General features: G+C 43.5%; 1 protein-coding gene and 1 long non-coding RNA gene across 4 annotated transcripts in view; both read right to left on the bottom strand.

Annotated features, from left to right (window-relative positions):
- Camta1 (calmodulin binding transcription activator 1) overlaps positions 1-23,005 on the bottom strand; it is a 762,517-nt gene that overhangs the window by 653,033 nt on the left and 86,479 nt on the right. The window contains exon 5 of one of the 3 annotated variants that reach the window (XR_013091862.1): positions 22,618-22,691. The exons of the other annotated variants lie outside the window; for them this stretch is intronic. The gene's annotated coding sequence lies outside the window, so the exon portion shown is untranslated. Of the gene's footprint in view, positions 1-22,617; positions 22,692-23,005 lie in introns of those variants that run through there. 3 annotated transcript variants of the gene reach the window in all.
- LOC143403350 (uncharacterized) lies at positions 22,073-22,611 on the bottom strand. The gene is made up of 3 exons (XR_013091869.1): positions 22,541-22,611; positions 22,243-22,415; positions 22,073-22,140 (listed from the first exon to the last, which is right to left on the bottom strand). It is a non-coding gene; the product is annotated as an uncharacterized LOC143403350 (long non-coding RNA).

Raw genomic sequence — 23,005 nt, forward strand, 5'->3', positions numbered from 1 at the left:
GGGAAACAAAGGAGGTGTGTCCTTGGCTATCAATGTGCTGACCCCTGTTGACATTCATTTGCTCAACAAATATCCACTATGCACTGAATGTGCTTAATGCTGGGACACATGAAAGTCAACCAATGTTAAGGTGCTGATTTACCTGGCATGACAGACTTGAGAGGTAGTTCCCAGAGCTTCTGCTTTCAGACTAGAAGCTCAGCAAGCAGCTGAGCTTGGGGTTTCTCATTCTCCCCGCTGCCAGAGGCAGGGACATGTAAAGGGAAGGGCCTGGACTGCCCTCAGGTAGAGCCCCACTCCCCACACAGGTCTACTTGTCTGTCTTACAGATCTTTTACCTAGAGGACACAACACTAAAGCAGAGGGTCTTCTCTCCTTATTTTTGTTTTGATGTTGAAGTCCCATTCTCCCTAACAATCACTGGCAGGCAGAAGGACTGCAGGGCCCCTTCTCTTCATCCCCCACCAGGCACAGTGAAGCCATGTAAGTAGCCCTAGAGTCCACAAACTCCCTCTGAGGCTGGCCTTACAGAGCCAGCCTGCATTTCACCCACAGCTCCTGGTCCTGAGCTCAAGTCCTCAGCCCTGTCCAAGAAGCAGAGGGTATCTGGCCTGGAGGGACACCCTCCCCAGTTCCCTCTAATTTGGTCTATTAATTTAAAACAAAGGAAGCTGGCCAGGAGTGGTAGACACAGGGGATGTCTGAGAGGATGTAATTAATGCAGCTACTCCAAACGGAAGGTAGCACCTTGTCTCCTCATTAGCAGATGCACTGCAATTTAGGATGACATCCTAGAGGACAGCAACAGGGACACACCGCTCCTTGCAGGTCCATGTCTCGCAAGCCACTTCAATTTCCTCACCGCTGAGCACTTAGGAGCAAAGCACCCCAGAGCAGAAGGCTCCAAGCTACTGAAATACAGCATGGGATTCTGAGGCCCCGCAGCCAGGTCCAGCCACCAGTTGGCATACAGACCCTTTAGGTGACAAGAACACACACCCCTATCTTTAAAGTATTTCATCATTAAATATTCAGTGTGGGTTCCTGAGAATGTTGGCTGCACTCTGTAAATAGAAAAGGCACAAGATGGACTGCAAGGACATAATGACTTTCCCAAATAGTGACACGCAGAGGTGTGCAGAGGACTGATCTCCAACAGACCAAGTGCACACCAAGTTTCATGAGCATTTTCTCTTTTGGAAACACAACCAGCATCCTCCTAATAAATAAATAAATAAATAAAACTAAGCTAGCTTTATTTTATGAGCCTCAAAAGTAGCAATAATCCTGCTACCGAGGAGGATAACTCAGCAGTTACGGTCCCACCTAGCTGGAGGCCACACAGAGGTTCTGGACTGCACAGCTGACTCATACCCACACAGAAAGAGAAAGAAAGAAAACTGAGGTAAATGGTGTTTTGAGATTACAACCCCTCCGACCCACATGTCACCTAGGAAATGCCCATGGCAACTCTGGAATCATTTGGATTGTGAACTTTAATTCTGACCCAGCAGAAGGAAGATAAACAATGTGCCCCTCCAATCACTAAGCAGGGTCCTATGACAGGTGGCACTGCCTTGACATATCAGCTCTAACAGGGCAGCAAAGGACTTCATCAGGAACCAAGACAAGTCAATATACAGATAAAGCCAAAGGTTGAAGAGGCTTGCTTCAAGTTCCATGAACACACGTTAGACAGGCAATTGACGTCCAGAGCTGGTAAACTGGGCAAGATGGGCTGCTACAGACTTCCACGCAGGCTAAGCCACCCTCAGGGCAACCAGCTGCAGCAAAGACATGGGAGAAGGAAGCTCCAGTGGCTTTAGGTTTCTGGAAGTGTATATTATCCCACCAAAGACACTATCATCCTTTCTAAAAGCTGAGCCTGAAAGGCAAGAGACCTGGAAAGTTCATCGGGGTGTTTTTCATAAGTGTTCCTGCACACACAGGTTACTTACTCAAGATCACACAATCAGCTGAAGGCTTAGTGTACCTCAGCCTCCCTTTATGGGAACACCTCCTGTGGGCCTCCCATCGGCTTCAGTTAGATCCGTATTGCAAACTGACAAGCAGGGCTGGGGTGCAGCTCAGTGGTGGAGCACTCACCAGGCATGCACAAGGCCCTGGGTTCCACGCCAGCATCACAGAAGCAAAACCAAGAAATACTAACAGGCAGAGGCCTCCCCTGAGCCAGACCCACTCCTAAAGACCAGAGCTTCTACACCCCTCGGACTCCTATCAGGAACACCCCACCTTCAGTTTTATCTGCCCGCCAGAGTCTGCTCTAGCACCCACCTCAGGATAGGGGTCCCATTCACCTGAGAACATTAGTTCCTACTGGAGAGGTCCCAAAGCCTACCAGTCCTGAGATGGGCTTTCTGTGGCTATGAATATCCAGACAGTGCCTGCTCGTCAACCTGTCCCATTCCGGGAGCCTGCAGTATCTATCACCTCAGAGGTTCTTGAAAATGAGACCGCTATGATTTTGCTGAGAAAGAACACCTATAGGTTTCTTTTCAAAAGCAGTTGGATAAGTAGACAAAACTGACCTGTCGCATGTATTCTGAATTAATTCAGAAATACTCTCTGAACACTGCATGGAATACAGGTGACTATTCTTTGCACGCCCTTGACTCTAAATTATTAAATTCACAAGGATTCTCTGGTCCACATCTAATACTTCAAATGTTTGAAGCAGACAAATAAATTGAGTTTTCCTTTAGAGACCAGGAAATCCTTGTTTTCCTGAGGTAAAAGAAAATATGGCAAGTCAGACTGCTGAATCCTGTCTCCACTACAAAGAAGAAAAAAAGATTATGATATAAGATGACCAGGATGCTGGTGTACTTGACCATGTTACTCTTTGATTTGATGCATTTTAATTAAATTTAAATTGATTGAGCAGTTTTAGCAATGAATTCTCAATTCTCATGTGTGATTCTGAAAATGCCAGAATCTGGCTAAATTAATACTGCACACTCACCTGTCAATAGCAACTCCTGGTGATAAACCACACATCGAGGAGACTCAGCTTACTGTCCCACTGCAGTAGCTAAAAGGAAAAGCAAGGGGCTTTCCAGTGGAAGTGCCTACGAGCCCTATCTCACTAGAGTGCCTGTCCATCGTTCCCTGGCACATCAAGAGCATCTACCCAGGGTGAACTCAAGCATATTTTTAAAAATATGCTGTGTCCTTCTTCTCAACTCTCCACCCCCAAGAAAATAAAATGAAGGAGGGCTACAGTTCATCAAACCTGGATGAACAGGGTGACAGGGCCACTATCCTGGTCAATTCACAGACCAAAAAAAAAAAAAAAAAACAACCAACCCTTCCATTGGAAAAGTGCACTCATCTTTATTTTAAATATGCTCTGTGAGTGAATGGGCTTAACATCTGCGGAGAGTGCCTTCCCAGTGCCAGGAGCAGCACGCCAAGCATCAGCATGGAGGTTGAGAAAAGGCAAGCGCCCTAGTCAGTCTGCTCACTGAGGGCAACGCTGGACATCAGGCACCCCCCCTGTGCCAGGTACAACAAGTCCACATCACAATGGTGAAGAGGCAGGGAAGCCTCTTCTTCATGCAGCTTAGCATCCTGAAGGGGGTGACCAAGATCTGCTGACAGCAGTGAAAGTGCCTCCAGGCAGACAGGATGAAGGTGTGCTGTCAGAAAGCACCAGGGAGGAGGAGGTCTGGGAGTGGCTGGGACGAGTGCAGAACTGATGGGGTCCCAGGCACAAGGAGCGGCATCCAGGGGGGCAACTTGTTTGTGTGGTTGAGGGACTGCAAGTGGCCAGTGTGATCCAGAAAACAAGAGAAAAGAGGCCACAAACCTGACCACTGGACCTGGAAGAGTCTCTGGATTTGGGAGGGTGGGAAGTAAGAAGGAAAACAAACCCATGGGACCTGAGATGGGGTTGAAGACCACACTGACTCCCAGGTGGGTCTAGAGCAGAAAAGTTGGGTGGGAAGGGCCTGTTGAGGCCTGGCTTGTCTACTAGTCACCAGAAGCACATACTGAGGGCAGTCCTGGTATGGCTGAGGGCACGCCTCCCAGGGCGGAGTGGCCATTTTTATGCCCTGGGCCAGCACCTGATACTTGCCTCATAGTGCCCTGAGTCTCATCAGAAGAGACTATCAACATGGAACTGCAAGCTGGCAGGAAGGTGTCACATGAGGCCCTAAAGATGCCCTGGCACCCACTACCATGCCTCATTCAGAAGTGTCCCTACCCACACTTCAAAATCTCTGTACTCCTTCCAGAAATATGGGACCTTGGTGGGGGGAAGGGAGGACAGCTGCTGAGGCTGCAAGCTAGTTGTCCTATCTCCTCACAGCAGAGTTCCGAGAGGTCAGGGACCGTGTCCCTCCATCCATCCCAGAGCCCAGCCGTCTGGCGACTCAGCAGATAGTGAATGTGACGATGCTGCTGGGTTTCAGGATGTCCTATAACTCATTGTTTCACCAACTCAAGGACACAGTGGAAACCACACACCGGATTTTTAAAAAGCAAACAAACTGAAAAGCAATTAGAACAGACAAAACACAAATATTTAAAGACTGAGACCTTAAGTGATGGCTACCTTGAAGTTGCATCTCAATTTCCTCTTCAGACCCCAGGGTCCCTGCAAGGCGGTGACTAGACTTGTCACAGGATCACAGCAATGGCTTCCACTTCTTGGGCAGGTCAGCACTGCTTCTCCTTGGCTGCCCAAAGGACTTAGGCAGTGAGGTTTTAAACTTGGCTAAAATGCATATTTTGATTTACTCAAGAAACCCAAACTGGCCTCTGGCAAATAATAACTGTATGAGAATATTTCATTTAGCACCTTCCTCTTTCACTCCCTTTAGGGAAAAGACTGCTGCACTCAAAATGAGGGGGAGGAAAAATTAAATAAAAAATACATTCCAGTAAAAGCCACAGAGCAGGGAAGAGAGGCACACATTTCTGAGCCAACTTCTAAACTCGTGCTGTTCTGATTTGCCTTTGAAACAATTTCCCTGTGCCTTCTGCTGCTTAAACAGTAATTATTAAAGGCATCAATTAAAAGCGCCCAACTCCCACCATTCCATGGCCCAGGTCCCTGGCATGTTTCCCACCCTGCCTGCCACACCTGCTACCACCCTCACTGGCTGTGACAGTGGGTAGGAGTGGTCCAGAATGCAGACTCCTCTGTGTTTTCCTGGGCTGCTTTATTTAAGATCAAAGGGATGGCTGCTGCCTACTGTCCTTCCAGCAAGGAAGGAGAGGCAAACATGACAGAAGTCTTCTTTGCCCTAATTGGCATCAGTAGGTAGCTCAGGCACAACAAATGCATTGGGCGTGGAACACACATTTCTTCATTAGGAAGCCAGAATTGCCTTCTGTGAGTCCCTTGGCAGAGGGTTCTCTGCAGGAAGAGGGTCATGGGAAACTCCACTGCAGGGCCATTGGACATGAGAGGGAATCCCTCTTTGCATCACATGTGGAAATCTTCCAGGTCACAGTGATCCCTCCTGCTTGTCAAAAGAGTGTGTGGGCAACCTGGAGGCTCATGACCCCAGGCAGTGCTGGGTTTCTGCAGCCAGAGCCTACATATGTGTGTGGCAGTGCCCCTTGGGGGTTCTGCAAGAACAGGGGGAGGCTCAGGCACAGAACAAGCAGGAGGCTTGCAGGGAGGATGCAGCAGTGCTTCCCCCAGGCTCCTCCAGCAGTGGCTGCACCTTAGCAAGCCTGTACTGAGCACCCTGCATTGGCCCCAAAGATGCAAGCAAGACCCGGGTTCTGTCCCTGAGGAGCACATATGAAGACAAACACATGCACAAGTTAATGAAGATGTGAGGCATCACACAAACCCAAACTGCTCACTCTGCCAGGGGCTATGGATAGAATAGAAAGCAATGAGAAATTAATTGAAACTTGAATGTGGTCTTGTTAACTGGTGCAAAAGGGACAAGGCCCTGCATGGACAAAAGGTTCCACTGTCATCTAAGGAGTAGATGCTTATCCTGAAGAGCAGGGTAACCAAGGCAGAAGGGATTCATAAAGAAAGGAGGAAAACAAGGAAAGCCAAGAAGAGTAAGGGAGGTTAGGGCCCAAGCCTGGGCAGTGGGGGTGGTGCAGAAAAGACAGAGCACAACGTTCACAGGACAGTCTATAATCTCTTTCCACCTACCCCAGAAAATGACAAAGGGCATCCCTTAGCCTAGGGCCACTACCTCGTGTGACACCTGAACTAGGCAAAGAACCTTCAGAGGAACCTGACTCTGGGCACACCCACATTGAGCTGCAAGGGCTCAATGTGAAATATCAACCAAGGTCTGAAACCCAGGAGAGACTCAGGGCCCAGAGAGACAGCCAGCGAAACAGAAACTGAAGCCAGAGAGGGCGAGATAGTCGAGCACCCTCAGCAAGAGAGAAGAGGCTGAGGACGCAAAGTTGGCATCAGCCACTCCAAAGGGGGCCAGGAAATGAGGGATGCAGAGGGAGAGGGGCAGATGGACCGTAGTGGAAATGAGGGAGAAAAAAGTCTTCTTGAAAGAAAAGGACAGTTCCATCAACAAATACTGAAGAGAAGCCAGGAAAGATAAGGGCTAAAAACAGGTCATGGATTTAGTAGCATTCCCAGTGAATTCTAAAATGAGAAGTTTCTATTTAATGGGGGGAGGGAGGCAACTGCCTTCGGGAGAGAATGGGAAGGGAAATGGATCACCAAACCCTAAAGGTTTGAGAAAAGTGCACATGAAATGAGAACTGCAGCACATCTGTGAGCAGAGGGGAAGGAGCACATAGTGGGGACTCAGGAGAGTGAGTGTTCAGGAATCATCTTCAGATGGTGCTGAGAGGAAAGACCACATCAAGAACCATGAGGTTTAAATTAAGCTGGGGCCAGGGCCTCCTTTCCAACCCCTTGTCCACATCATTGCTCCTCAATCACCCACTCCCTTGATCCATATGCTGAATTCCAGCCATATTAGCATCTAGAAGGGGTTGCCCTTAAGACTAACACAAACAGCCAAGTCCTTGCAACACTGAGTTCTACAAATGGTGAACTGATAATAAGGGCAGATTCTAATGAACCCAGAGTAGAGATGGCTTACTTACCCTTTCCTTGTTCTGAAGGTCTGGGTCATGACAATCAAAAGTTGAGCTCTCCTCTTGCCTCAGCAGAACGGGGTCAATGCCAACAAGACATACCACACAGTCTTGGGTTACATCCAAAGTACATAACAATGACCACATTAAATGGTTAAAGGAATTTAGGATTCAGTAAAATATCTGTAAGAGTGTTAAAGAGGGATGGGGATGTAGCTCAGTGGTAGAGCAGCTGCCTGGTATGTGGGAGGCCCTGGGTTCCATCCCCAGCAGCACACACACACACACAGCTTTTAAGATATTTTTATTTAAGTATAACTAAAACACATCAAAATGTTCAGATCTTAATCTGGGCAATAGTTTTTAACAAGTGTATGCATTACCATCCAAAATGGGATTCAGTGCATTTCCACCACCATAGAAACTGCCTTGCTTCTCTCAACTCACCTCCACGTGCTCAAGAAACCAGTTAGTCACCATGGATTGGTTTCGTCTGTTCCTGGATTCTACCTAAATGCACTCACACAATATGTACTTCTTTGAGCTCCATCCATATGGTTGTATTTGTCATTCATTCTTTTTATTAACTTTTCAGTTGATGGACATTTGGGCTGTAACCAGTTTGGGGCTTCATATACACATTCTAATAAGTCATTTTGTGAACATATATTTTCATTTCTCTATGGTAAATTAAAAGTAGGATTGCTGGATCACAGCGTAGATTACATTTAATTATAGGGGGGAAATGGACAACAGTCCTCCAAAGAGGTTACACCACTCAACATCCACCGGTGCCCACGAGGGCCACGCTGCGACAAGGTCTAGTTGATGTTCAATGCTGGTAGTCTTGCTCATCTCAGACTTTCTAACAGAGTGCACCTCACTGTGGTTTCAATCTGCAGTTTCCTGACAAGTGAAGATGTGGAGCACCTCCCCACCTTCCATATCATCTGTGGAATCTTCTTTTGAGTCACCTGTTCAAACTGCTTAGATCCACACATTCAAAAATTCATACATTTGTGTACCCACTACCACAACCAAGATACAGAACATTTCCACCAACCCCAGAAAGTTCCTTGTGCGCTTTGTTGGTTAACTCATCCTCACCCCAGGTCCTGGCAACCACCAACCCATTTTCTATCCTTTTTCAACCATTTTTCATTTGGTTGGCCTTTTGAAGAATGTCATATGTATGGAAGCAGACACTTTTCAGTGTTTTCTGATTTCTTTTCACTATGCATGGGGTGTTCGAGATACACCCATGCTGTACTGGTTCATTCCTTTCTACTGCTGAGTAGAATCCCAATGCAGGTGCTTTTTCATTCACCAGTTGAATGACATCTGGGTTGTTTGCAGCTCCTGAAGATCATGAGCCGAGCCACTGTAAACATTCACATACAAACTTTTGTATGCACTTATTCAGCTGGGTAATACCTAGAAAGTGGGACTGTAGGGTCATGTTACAAGTACAGATTTAATAGATTGTTTTTCAAATGCAGTTTATAAGAAACTGTCAGTCTTCATTTCAAAGTGGCTGCACCACTCTGCATTCAAGCAAGATGCAAGTTTCATTTGCTCCACAGGTTCACCAGTACTCAGTATTTTTTTTTTAATATCTTTATTTATTTTTATGTGGTATTTAGGATCGAACCCAGTCCCTCACATGTACGAGGCAAGTGCTCTGCCACTGAGCCACAACCCCAGCCTCGGCAGTCAGCATTAACAGCATTTCCCATTTTTTGTTTTGGCTGGAAGACATTCTAGTAAATATGTACTTCACTGTGGTTTTAGTTTCATTTCTCTGACTAATGATATTGAACATCTTTCATGTGCTTAGTTGCCATCTGTATATCTTAAAATTGTCTATTTAAATCTGCCTGTTTTAAAATTGGGTTTAACATATTATTGAGTTTTAAGAGTTCTTCCTATATTTCTGGATATAAGAATTTGTATGTGTGTATATGTGTGTCTGTGTGTTTGTGTGTACATATGCTTTGCAAAGGTTCCTCCTAGTCTGTGGCTTCTCTTTTCACTATCGTTAACACTTCTTTTTTTGTTTGTTTGTTTTTGTTTTTTGTAGCTGCAGATGGACAAAATGCTTTTATTTACTTATTTATTTATTTTTATGTGGTGCTGAGGATTGAACCCTGTGCCTCACACGTGCTAGGCAAGTGTTCCACCACTGAGCCACAATCCCAGCCCCTTAACACTTTCTTCTAAAGAATAAATCATTAAATTTTATGAAGTCTGACATCCATCTTTTCTCTTAAGGATGGCGCTTTTGGTGCCATATCTAAGAAATCATTTCCTAACCTAAGGTCATAAAAAATTTCTCCTGTGGGTTTCTCCCCCCGCCCCCAGCCAGAAGTTTCATGATTTTAGAATTTAAACTTAGGTCTATGATCTACTTTGAGTTAGTTGAGTTAGTTTCTGTATACAGTATGAGGTACCGTTTTTTTTTTTTTTTCTTTTTGCATTTGGATATCCTGTTGTTCCATTACAATTTATTGAAAAAGACTATCCTTTCTTTTGAATGGCCTCTGTACCTTTGTCAAAAATCAACTGACCATCTATGTGTGGGACTCCTCTATTCTGTCACATTGATCTACCTATATGTCTATCCCTGTGCAATACCACACTGTCTTGATTACTGTAGCTTGATAGGAAGTCTTGAAATCAAGCAGTGTAATCTTTTAGTTTTGTTCTTTATCAGAATTGATTTTTCCCCCTAGGTCCTCTGCATTTCCTTATGAACTTTACAATCAGCTTGTCTAAATTTTGACTAGGATGGCACCAAATTCACAAACCAATTTAGGGAAAACAGGCATCATGACAATATTTAGTCTTCTAATACATACATCCTCCACTTCTATAGATCTCAAGCTTCTCTTAGTGAAAGTCCTACCTTTGTATAGGTCTTTATATAGTATTTTCTTAGTTTTTATTTAAGGTATTTAATGTATTTTAAGCTATAGCAAATGATACTGATTTGTAAGTTGCATCTTCCGATTGTTGATTGCTGACATACAGGAATACAACTGATTTATCTTATATCCTTGCTGAATTCACTTATTCTCATAGATTGTTTATTTAGAGTTTTCATAATCATGATTTTTACAAATAAAGGTTAAATGCTGAGTTGGATACATTTAACTGTCAAAAGATAGGTGCTTTTCAATGATTAGAAAGTGTCCAAGAGTCCAAAAAAAAAAAAAAAAAAAAACCCTTGGAGAAAATTCACCCTAACTGTATAAGCTGAAATAGCAAGATTTTGACCTCAAGAGTTTTATTTCCGGGCTAGGGTTGTGGCTCAGTGGTAGAGCACTCGCCTGGCATGCATGAGGCACTGGGTTCAATCCTCAGCACCACATAAATGTAAAATAAAGATATTGTGTCCACCTAAAACTAAAAAAAATAAAAAGTGTTTTATTTCCTCTTTCTGTTGGATTAGCACTCTTACAACAGATGAAGAAAGGCATTTCACTGATGGCAAAAGAACACCATCAACAAGGAGCCTGGTGGTCATCATCACCTGCTAACACCCCACCTTCTTTTTCCCAAGCAGCGGCAGCTGCAAGCAAGACGACCACCTGCACATCTGGAAGGGGGTGTCACAGCCCCTCCCCACCCTCTCTTCCCAGGTACACACTAGCTTGTGGTACTGTGCGCTCTCTCCACACTGTGAAGGAACTTTGGATTTCAAAGAGCTCTTAACTGTGTTTTAAAGAGCTCCAGGAAGTGGGCTATTAATAGCATTTTCCCACCAGCAGAGGCCCGAGAAAGGTCTCCATTATTGGCTACCAGCCCTCAACATGGACAAACACACAGTAGTATTTGAAATGTAAAACCAAAGACCTTTGTTTAACAGGGAGCCAACACCAAATTCACCAAGCTTTTGGCTCAATTACTTAAGTTCACAAACAAGACATATTATCAGATGAAAGACCCGAGTTTAAAATGTATTTCTGCCACCGTTTGCTTTCCATCCTCCAATGTTATATGACTTGACTAAGGTCCTCACTCACATTCTGTGGTATCAACTGCTAGGACTTGTTGGAAGTTAATTACTGCCTCCATCACAGAAGTCAAATAATTATTTATCATGCTATTGTTTTTGCCCAGTGGCTTCAGACACAACTTCTTTATTATAATAGAGGCCGTGAAACTATATCAGTATGTACATGTCTTATATATATAATTTTTTAACAGAGAAATAACTCTTAAGCATTCCACTGCCATTCTATCAAATATGAGGCAAGTGATTGTTGAGTTCCCAATTATGTTCAACCTTAAATCACACTGTTTGGTCTGATTGTAGATCCAATCCTACAGGGAGCTGTGCAAAGGCATATATTTGGCAAGCTTTCAAACCACAGCAACAAAACATGTGCTGAGGAAAATGATTCAAAACATTGCGAAAGCAGCCATTTATTCTAGAAAGGCTGTTCACGTGAGACAATAAGCTGCTTCCCAGAAGAGGCGCCATCCATCAGGAAACACCATCACCCAGCACACACTGGCTGGAGGATCTGCCTCTCAGCCACCACAGGGATGAGATGACTGTTTATCATCCACAGTACATCAAGATGTATACGCAGGCTGGGCACACCTCCACGATGGTGCAGAGCCATCAGGGGCTGCAAACCTTCCCCATTCTGGAGAAGTGCCCAAAATACAGGTAACCCCCAAACCCTGGGGACCTGCATGATTTTCCCCAAAGATCCACATGTCATGGACATGAGGGCACACAAAGGTGATGAAAGACAGGGGCATCCTGGTGCTGTGTCTAGTGTTTGAAATGTAAAAACCACTTCTACATTAAAAAATAATACTTCAGCCAGGCATGGTGGTACACGCCTGTAATCCCAGTGGCTTGGGAGGCTAAGGCAACAGGATCATGAGTTCAAAGCCAGCCTCAGCAAAATCGAGACCCTAAGCAACTCATAAAAATACAAAACAGGGCTTGGGATGGGATGGTATGTAGCTCAATGGTTGAGCACCTCAGAGTTCAATCCCTGGTACACCCTCCCTCCCAAAAAAAGATTAAAAAAAAAAAAAAAAAAAAAAAAAACAAAACCAACCAGGGATCCACATCAACCAGGGGCCTGTTTAGAGGTCTGGACATGATGAGAGACTCGGAGTCCTTTCAGCTATCAGGCCTGCTAGACCAGCTGGCTCAGCCAGTTGGACACAAAGGAAACTCCTCTGAGAGAAGGCTCAGAGAAAGCCCTTTCCAGAACATCCCCCGGAAACCATTTGCACCATCCTGATGGGTCATATTCACTGTCCCTCACCGCATCATGAACTTAAATCTGTCGGCCTGGAAGACAGAATTTATTACCTTCTCCTTCCATCACTAAACCTGAGGAATAGGCAGCAGATGTATCTTGTTAAGTTGTATGTAATAATTAATTTCCCCTAAATCGGGAGACGTTAAACTGTTAACAACTGTTGAAGCTCCTCAACCAACTTTAAGAAACATTTAATTGGCAAACCACAGTACCAAAACAAGGAATGTGAAACTGGAGATCAACACTGAACCACTGGAATCCCAACTGTCCCGAGGTAACAAATTCAGATTCATGGAGTTTTTCAGATATGACTAAATGAAGCATTTGTAAGAGTGAGGAAAATTATAAACTATTGGTTAGCCAGAAACTTCTGCAAATAGCCACAGAAAGACAAGATAGAAAAAGAAAACCAAGCTGTTTGTGGGCAGGAAATTATTTTAGCTCTTTTACACTTAGGAAAAGAGAAATAATCAATATTAAGTGGGTACTTTTCCCTAACAGTCAAGGACAGTTAAATGCAACCACTATGTCCACGTAGACATGCCAGTCTCACCTCTTTAGGTTTGACTAGGGGGCTCAGAGTGCGATGATTCCTAAACATTTACATCACAACTACATAAATGGAATGTGTTTCAAACACAATGTCAAATGTACTGTATACACTAATTTCTAATAATGCAGTTGGGAAGGTCACTGCCCTTCGAATAACTCACCAGGATTGCTGGCTGCCAACAGCCAGTATGTACACTTAGAACATTCACCTGACCAGTCCACTATGTTAATTCCAAATGTAATCAACTGAGGGTCAAATCAGAAAATCGATGCAACCTGGTGGTGTGAGTAGGTGCTTCTCAAAGTGTCAGCTGTAAGAGTGGCTTCAAGTACTGGCAGGCTCAGTCAGCCCGCACTAAATAGGACACCAATGACTGGCAAGTAATTCCAGCTCTTCTCCTCACCCCCAGCTGACCTTAAAGACAGTGGCTTACCATCATAGGAAGGCAACCTGCTGAGGTCGCCCATTTCTTATATACTAAACCCTTTTCCAGTCCCATCTATCCTCCTCCGCTTCACACCTGGTGATCCTGAAAGGACCTGGAGCTTTTGACTCCAGGTGTGTACCCTGTTTGTTCCCTTCAACTCCAGTCTGATTTCCTGCGGCAGGTATGGGACCAGGAGTTGTGAAGATACCTGCACCTGGGTGGCATTATGCTCCAAACACAAGGGGGTGATTCTCTCAAACCTCATATAATGAACTGATGCTCAATCAAAAGCAACTCTAATCCTATCACTCCAGAGTAGGATTTTAGGACCCAGTTCTAAAGAAGGGTCCATTTCACTATAAATTAACTTAGTCACTGTTTTCACTGTACAACCCAACCACTGTAATAATGCCCTGCTAAAGACAACAGTGAGAATGGAAAGTCACACAAGGGAGCTTTTGCTTAGCAGACAGGTCTCCTGAGTTCTACAACCCAGTCCCCAACTAGCACATTCAAGACTAAAGTCAATGCCTCAGCAGACAGTTGGGAGTGGCATAAAATGTATGAGATTCAGTGAGCTGGAAATGTGATTCTTTTCTTCCCTAAGGAATCTGAACACAAAGGGTTCAACTACCTACTTCTGAGCACCTTCACAACTTGCTAGGTATCGGCAGCCTCCCATATCCCTCCTAAAACATGGATGTCCCAGAGAAAACCAAGGAAGCTAAAAGCTGATCACCAAAGTTTATGTTTCTGCAAATATCTGTACCTTTTAAAAATTTTCTTGATGAATTATAATTATGCACATTAATGGAATTTGTTGTTAGAATTCACAAATGCATACATAATTTGGTCAATTTCATTACCTATAACTTCCCTCCCACTTCTCTATTCTACTGGTCTCCTTTCTAATTTTCATGAAATTTTATTTTTTTAAATATTTATTTTTAGTTGTACACAATACCTTTATTTTTTTATTTACTTTTATGCGGTGCTGAGGATCGAACCCAGGGCCTCACACGTACTAGGCGAGTGTGCTACCGCTGAGCTACAACCCCAGCCCAAATCCTCTCTTTTTTGTTACCTGACCCCAGAATGACTACTGAACTCGGGAAGCATTTCTGTCGTGCTCACAGGAAAGATGCCACAGGAAGTCTCAGAAAACGCCATCTGGCTTCTCAAGCTGAGTGTGAGTTCAGATTCAGTCTTTGGCAAAGCAAGACAGTGGTCTCTGCACCCCAGCCCCACTCCCTCCAGCAGGGGGGCAAGCACCCAGTGAGCTCCTGCTGTGGATAAGAACCTGGGTACAGAAACCTTCCATCTCAGGTGAGGTGCAGCAAGAACCACTTGCCCAACTTCTTGGGACTCTGTTTAAGCACAGACACTGACTGAGACCCCAATTTCAACTTTCAAAGGTTAAAAGGCAAGATTTAGAACAGTGTTTCCCAAACAATTCCAAAAACATTTACAAAGACTCCAGAACCACCCTTCCCAGAACTGACTCCACCAGGTGAGTGCCCTCTAGCTTCGCCTTCCAGGTCCCTCCTCCGCACTCATCTGATCCCAGCTGCAGGAGCACAGCTGAGGACAGACAAGGTCCCTGCCCTGAGAGAGTTGGTGGTGTGGGGAGGAGACACGGAAAGATGATTTCCAACAGTTACAACTGCTCTGAAGAAAACACATGCAGCACGAGAGTAGGCGGGCACTGTATGAGACCGAGTCCTCAGGGAAGGTCTGTCTGAGGAGATGGCGTGTGAGGTCAGCCTGAGTGGCACTAAGGAGCCAGCACACATAGGTGCAGAGGGGAAGGGAGAGCATTCCTGGTAGAGGAAACTAACCACAGCAAAAACGTGCTTGATGTGTCTCGGGTACGGGAAGGATCAGCGTGCCGAGAAGAAAGCGGCAAATGGTGGGAAATGAGTGATGAGCAAGCTGCTGGACTCCAGAGGGATAGAAAGTCCCCGCAGGGTTGAAGCAAGCTGGACCTAATCCTGTTTACGTTTTTAAGAGAGATCCCACCCCAGAAGCGAAGCAAAACTGGAGGTAGGCTTCGACACAGGGAACAGATGGGGCAGATGTCTAGGCGAAGAACACAAGAGCAGCTGGGAGGAGGTGGCACTGGTGGAAATGTGGAAGGTCAGATGCTGTGGAAAGAGAACAAAAAAAACTTACATATGGATTCAATGCCTGAGAAGGGTAGAAGGCAGAATCAAGGATACTCCAGAGGATACTCAGGATGAGCTTGTGAAGACAACCCTACTCTTCGTTTTCACAAATATCCTCCCATGCTCTTCTCACCAACACTGACCCTCAGTCCTCACCAGACGCCTTCCAACATTGGCAGAGAACACTTGCACCCAGTCCAAAAGAGCAAGGCAGATTTAAGAGTCAATACTTAAGACTCATGTATCAAAACGAAAGGCTGGTAAGTTATCTGGCCCACACACCAGCTCAGAGCTATCAGAAGCCACTGTGCTGCTCACCTCTCCTCCCTGATACCACCCCTCCAACTGTAAAGCCTGTTTCCTGCCTTTGCAAAGACCCTCCATCCAAAGCAGCTGCTCACAGAACAGTTCCGGCTTCCTTTTACCAAGGTTTTTAAAACAGCTACATTTTCTACCCTGAGTTTGTCACCATTTAAAATGTTGTGCTAGTTAGCAGTAATTATGCAAATGCAAGCAGCCATTTCTATTTTTAAAAGGGAACCCCATTTAGCATTCTTATATCCTGAAATGTTTAAAATAGCTAGTCCAGTGATGTTTTCACTTTATTCGAACTGTTTGTGTGGATTTAAATACAGGTTCAGCAGAAACCAAAGCAAGTCAAACATTTACTTTCTATTAAACATCTAAATCAGAAGATTAAAAAACTATTTTACATTTAACAGAAAAAAGCTGTCAAATCAGCACAGAGGCAGCTTCACCGTATTTACTGCCAAGCAGGGCTGTTGTTTGAGAGGTAATCAATTTAGGAAGGGAGGGATGAATTTCTTTAAACTCTTCAAAAAAAGGAAAAATACATTTGAACAAATCTTTTAATTATAGTATCTTCCAAAGAACCTACAAAGCCTTTATTCTTTCCAAACCTAATGCTTTTTAAAGGCAGCTTTTGCCCCTTAATTCCACATGAAATATTCAGCACAGCATAATTAAATTTTATTCCATGCTATTTTTACTGGGTTCACAGAAATAGAGGGTGGCAGCATCTTTAAAACAAACTTCCCAGTAACTTTGCTTTCACAGTAAATGGCTGATTCTCAAAACTGAACTTAAAACACAAAACCTACTCCAAAGGCCTGTTTCAGTGCAAGGCAGCCAGGTGGTTTTAGAATATCATAACCAGCCTTCAAATCAACAACTGTGCACTTCTCCATTTACTTAATTGCACTCATCACAAAGCACCTAAAGCGCCGATCTCCACTTTCTACATTTACATACTGGATCCCATGTCATCCCAGTGTCAATCTCTCTGGTGGTTAAAGGAAAGGGAAAAAAATGTAAGACAGAAAGTGCCCATCCATGGCTAAAAGAAAATTTTAAATATATATCTGTATAACTGGCTCGACTATGCATGCAGGGAATGTGGTTGATGCTTCCCATCATTTATATAAATTATACAAGCGAAATCTTAAATCTATTTTCCCGTCAAGAGTCTGTAAACTACAGCCTGGAGCAGTGGTGCACACCTGTAATCCCAGCAATTTGGGAGGCTGAGACAGTAGGATTTCAAGTTCAAGGCCAGCCTCAGCTACTTAGCAAGGCCTTAAGGAAGTTAGTGAGACCCTGTCTTAAAGAGTAGGGCATGTAACTCAGTTAGTAATGCACCCCTGGATTCAATCACCAATACCAAAAAAAAAAAAAAAAAAAAAAGACGCTGTAAGCTACAAATTAATCCAAAGCACCCCTCTCTCAGGCTTAGCACCACAGATTACAGGAGCCCAGAGCTAAAGGAAAGGAAAGTGTTGAGTCTCTCCAGTGACCCATAGCAAAGAAAGGCAAGAACTGCAGCCTGTCACTTTCTTGGTCCCATGTGTGTCCCCCTGGTGCAATGCAAGCCTACTGTAATGGACAACTGCCCCAAAATGCACACAAGAAGCTAAAATCTTCACTACAAATTCTGAAAATGTCCCCACAGGGAACACTTCTATGAGTGGCTGCCCTCTCATTCCAGCCTGACTGCCCCACTTGTTCCCTAAGGACCCAAAGCAACACACCTGAGGGCAAACCAACCAACTACAAAGAGTTATCAGGTGACACCTAAAGCTGCCTGGCTGCTACTCCACAATTCAAAGATGCCCAGCTAAAACAGGCAGATATCTGGATCCCTCCACAGTCTACCAGAAAAAAAGATAGATACAGGCTCTTCAGGCTCTTTAATGAGGCTTTAGGACTTCAGAAGATTAAAACGTATCTTAATTCACAGATTTGACTTTGGCTTAGATTTGTTCTAAGTTACTGATTAAAAACAGAACAAAACAAAAAACCCACCCACCAAGCAGTGAACAAGGCCTGAGACCTGCTGCCACTACAGTCACCAGCACAGGGGCCACTCTGAGCTAAGAGGCCTAACCAAAAACAAAACAAAGACTAAGGCACACGACAACAAAATTTCTGTACCATAGAAAGAGGTACCATAATTCATATAAAAGGACTGACACCTCCATCATATTTGCAAAAAAAAAAAAAAAACTTAAAAGACTCATTCCCATTTTCTGACCAGATCTCAAGGTTTCAGTAAGATGTTCTGCTAGCTTCTCAAGAATTTGGCCCATTTATCACTTTTTCAAATGACATCATCTTCTCATTCAAACATTTCAGTAGCTCTTGTAAAAAATATGTCACACATGTCTGTGCTGTCAAGGTTTATCTCCAGCACAATATGTAACCCAAAGGTCACAGACAAGATGCAGCCTCCTGGAAGAGGCTACAGTCATCCCAGAGCCTGTGGCAATGTTGCCACAGTGCAGAGCTTGAGATGAACCAACAGTAGCCAACCCACGGTGTTATGTAGATACGAGGTATCCCCCAAAAGTTCATGTGTGAGCGGGGTATGGTGGCACATAATCCCAGAAGCTCAGAAGGCTAAGACAGAAGGATGACAAGTTCAAAGCCAGCCTCAGCAACTTAGGGAGACACTAAGCAACTTAGTGGGACCCTATCTTAATAAAACATAAAAAGGGCTGGGGATGTGGCTCAGTGATTAAGCACCCCAGGGTTCAATAATCCCTGGTACAAAAAAAAAAAAAAAAGCACATGTGAGACAATGCAAGAAAGTTCAGAGGTAAAACAACTGGGTTATGAGAGCCTTAATCTAAGCAGTACATTAATCCACTGACATGGATCAAACGGACAGTGACTATACATAGGCAGATGGGGTGTGCCTTTGGGGTTTAAATAGTGGAACTATTTCCTGATTGCCATATCCTGAGCTACTTTCTTCTGACACACCCTTCCGCCATGATGGTCACCTCACCTGGAACCCAGAGCTGCAGAGTTGGCCATCTATGGACTGAGCCCTCCAAAACCATGAGCCCTAAATAAATTTTCTCTTCTCTATGTTGTTCTTATCAGGTCTTTTGGTCACAGCCATACATATACACACACACACACACAAAAAAAAAAAAAAAAAAAACTGAATATAAAACACAGGTTTCCTCTGAAGTTCTGCATAGAACAATGAGATTCTGTTAACTCAGGACCAACAATGCTGATTTCAGTAAAGTTCTAAAAAAAAAAAAAATGGAAATTGTCTATGAGGTATTAAAGCATTACTATACATATTAATAGCTTAAGTAATATCACTAAAATTGAGTTTAGTGAACTAAGTGTGGACCAACAGCCTTCCCAACACTCCACAGTTGCAGGAGTGCTGTGGGGAGGCACGGGCTGAACATGCTCAGGCTGTGTTTGGAGAATGACTCACTTAACTTGCTGTGTGGCCCCGATCAGGTCACCCCTTGGCCTCCCTTACTTCACCTGCATTCATGAAAAGGGACTGAGCTCTCCCTGTCTATCCTCCCAGGACTGTCAAGAAACCCTGTCAAGAAGTTGTGACATTTTCTTAGGTTGCTAAAACATGTAAAATATTGAGTGTCTCAAGTATTTTTTTCATTTAATAATGCTAATTACAGATTATTTATGCATTAAAACTAGCTAATGGACTTTCATTTGGGAGGTAAGTTTCCCATTTCTAAAGATAATTCTGCTGTTTATTCAGTTTTGAAGATCCATGTGCTTTTGCCTTCACCTCGAAGCTATGTGACAAGTAGCTATGAGACTGAAAAAATGCCCAGCTGAAATACTGATGGAAACTGATTACCCATCTTTCCTTAGGTTGCACAGCTCATTAACTGCACAGAAGGGGAAATACTTAGGCATTAAGATCCTGGAAAATCACACAAGACTGTTCTAATGTCAAATAGTCACAGACACAAGCAAGGTAAAAGAGAAGGAAGCAAACGCCACATCAATAATGGACACCAAGGATTCAAAGCAAACATCTCAGTCTCAGCAAGGTGTTAGCTGGCACTTAAACCAGATGTGACCCAACTTCACAGAGATCTCAGAGAAAACTATCAGGAAAACTCAACAGGATAAAAGTGGGGCCTGCAGGAGAAATGAGGCAAGGGTGTATGAACACTCCATACCGTCTCTGTAACTTTGCTGTAAAATGAAGTTGATCCAAAATAAAGTTTATTTGTTTTAAATGACCTTTTAAGTTTAAAAAGGGCAGAGTAGTTGCCTTTAAAGAAGAGAAGGAAAATGGGGCTGGGTTGCAGCTCAGTGATAGAGCGCTTGTCTCCCATGCGTGAGGCACTGGGTTTGATCCGCAGCACCATTAAAAAAAAAAAAAAAAAAAAAAGATATTGTCTATCTACATCTAAAAAAATATTTAAAAAAAAAAGAGAGAGAGAAAGAAACATCCTCAGCAGCAATTGGCAAAGGTCCACAAAGAGTTCTTAAACACACAGCACCTCACCTCACCCTCACAGGTGTCTCTTCACATCGATTTGAAACACAGGTTAAAAGTCACCTCTATTTCACAGCTAACAAAACCCACACAAGACACAGTAGCTGCCCCAGGGCCCCACAACTTCTCAGTGGTGGAGGCAGGATTCAGTTCCTGGCCTGCATGACTCTATCAAAGGCCTCTGTGGGAAAGATGAGCCCCAGGAAGGCCAAAATGTGAGTGAGGACCACCAAAGACCAGTCCTCCAATGGGCTCATCTCAAGCTGTGTCCTAGGCACCCCAAGGCCATCAGAAAGGCTCCCTCCTTAATCCAGGAAGTGAAGTGACATGGTCTCCCTTTTAAAGGGGAGATAAGAGATGCATCTAAAAATGGATGCTCTGGTTCTGGGAAATCTGAATGCTGGCATGTACCTTTTTATAGCAAACCCACCCAAAAACCCCCTCACCTGGATTTCTATTCACAACCTACACTGCTAACATCGCTGGGTTACTAGCAAGTCAACTCCAGGACCAGAGTTTAACAGAGTAAGAAACTGATAAGCACCAAACACACAAAAAAAGATATGATGACAGGAAGGCATCAACCAACTACCAGGGGATTTTCAAACTCTACCCAAATGAAAAACTACCAGAACTAACAAAAAAGCAGTCTAATTTAGAAGAGCTATCTTAAGGTTCTTGGGTCACAGTCCCTCTGTGCTTGATGTCCTCTGTGTGCCACCAGAGGGCACTAACTCATGGAATCGCTCTTTAAAAGCTTATGTCACATACTTTAAACGGCAGGAATGCTCAATGAAAACTAGACTTCAAACCTATGAAGTGTTTTGTATGCAACTTTGGACAGTGGCTTTAAAGAGTCACTGGTCATAAAATTTTATTTAATTCCACAAAACTTAAAGGTACACACATGCAGCTGCAGGATATATGAAAAACATAAGTTAATCAAAACTTCAGATTAATCAGAACAACTCTTGAGAATGAAACTGAAAGTGGAGCAGCAGCTGCTGTAGCTCTTGCCACAGGAGCATCATCTGCACAGCCTGCCCCAGCATGTTTTACATGTGTGTGCACACGTGCGCGCGCGCGCGCACACACACACACACACACACACATACAAAATACGAGGAAGAGTTTTTGCTATGAGCTTTGCTTCGAGAAGCTGTACTTGCTTTGATTAGAAGTGGACACTCGCCCATACCCAACCACAGTACAGTTTATTAAGTACAGTTTAAACATGCTTTCATCTCCTGTACTAGAATTCATCTAAGAATAAACAGCAAATTTTATGAGTGATCATTACATACTAGGTTCCTGTTCCAAGCACATTAACTTACTTAATAACGCACCCCTGAGAAGGTTTAAAATTTTGTCTTAGTTCCGAAAGTTCAACCTTGCACTTCTTGAATGCAATCGAGAATTCTTTTTTGCATTTGTATCTTCTGTTGATGATTAATTTGTCCACAAAACTATAAATACAGACTTGTGTGTTCTGCCTCATTAACCATTTCTTGTGATTACATCTTCACCCCAGAATTCACACTCCTTACACTTCCATGGGAGGGTAGGATTATATAATCAAAATAACTCAACATTTAAGTCTAATGAAAATGTGTCACACTCCAAGAGGGTTTTCTTTTCTCTTTTGCTTTGAGGTACATAAAAATCTGGTCTTTGCTTTTCATACTTTATTTAATGAAACTGAATCATATTTACTGATTTGATCAGAAATATTGGTCGATTCTCTGCATGAAATAAAATTCCAGCATAAATTGAACCTTGGTCCTTGCTTTAGTTGATTCCTTCACAGTGTATAACAACCCAAGTTTACGCTGAAATAAACAAAATCTGACAGATTAAAATATACTCAATCTGAAAAGAAGTGTTAGTTCTTTAAACAATTTATCACAAGTTAGTGCTACAAATAAACTCACCTTGAGATAACAGCCTACATCACAGAATACTGTCTCCTTGGTTTTTGTTCTTTGTTTTAAAAAATAATAATAAAGAAAACTTCTCAAAAATTTACAAGAACAGTATCAGTTTCTGGCCTATGTCAACATACAAGGAGTAAAGAGGACGAGACTAGGGCATCCGTGAAGGCCATCTGGAACAAAAGCACTTATGTTAGTATCATCTTAACACAGCCACACGCTCCAACACAAATTCTGAGAAATGCAATACTGGTGATTCCTGTCATCATGGGATGGGGACATCACCACATGTACTTACATGAACTGAGATGACAATGACGTTGCGATGCCATGTGATCTTATGGGACCACCGTCGTGCACACAGTCCACTGACAACCAGACATCGTCATGTGGCACATGACTGGCATCACCTCAAGTTCCCTGTGTATCTTTGTTAATGCCCATTTGATCTAGAAAATATTTTGATTTACCTTGTTTATTTGATGCCAACATTTATTAATTATTAAATATTAAGAAAATCATTCAGTATTTGTCTATTTTCTGCTTCCCTGATCCCCTTCCTCAATTGTTTCTTCCAACTCTCCCTGGTGTCGATGTTACAATATTCCAGAGAGCTGACTCCTATTTCCACCCATCTATACCTTCGATCCAGGAGGCATGGATACCATAACACACAGGTTGTAATTCCTAAGTCCTCATACACTCTGGGTTTCCTGTTCTACCCTGAACTAGGTCAACAGTTATTTCAATCACAACAAAATTT

This window comes from Callospermophilus lateralis, chromosome 7 (assembly GCF_048772815.1).
Source record: "Callospermophilus lateralis isolate mCalLat2 chromosome 7, mCalLat2.hap1, whole genome shotgun sequence".
Lineage (NCBI taxonomy): Eukaryota > Metazoa > Chordata > Mammalia > Rodentia > Sciuridae > Callospermophilus > Callospermophilus lateralis.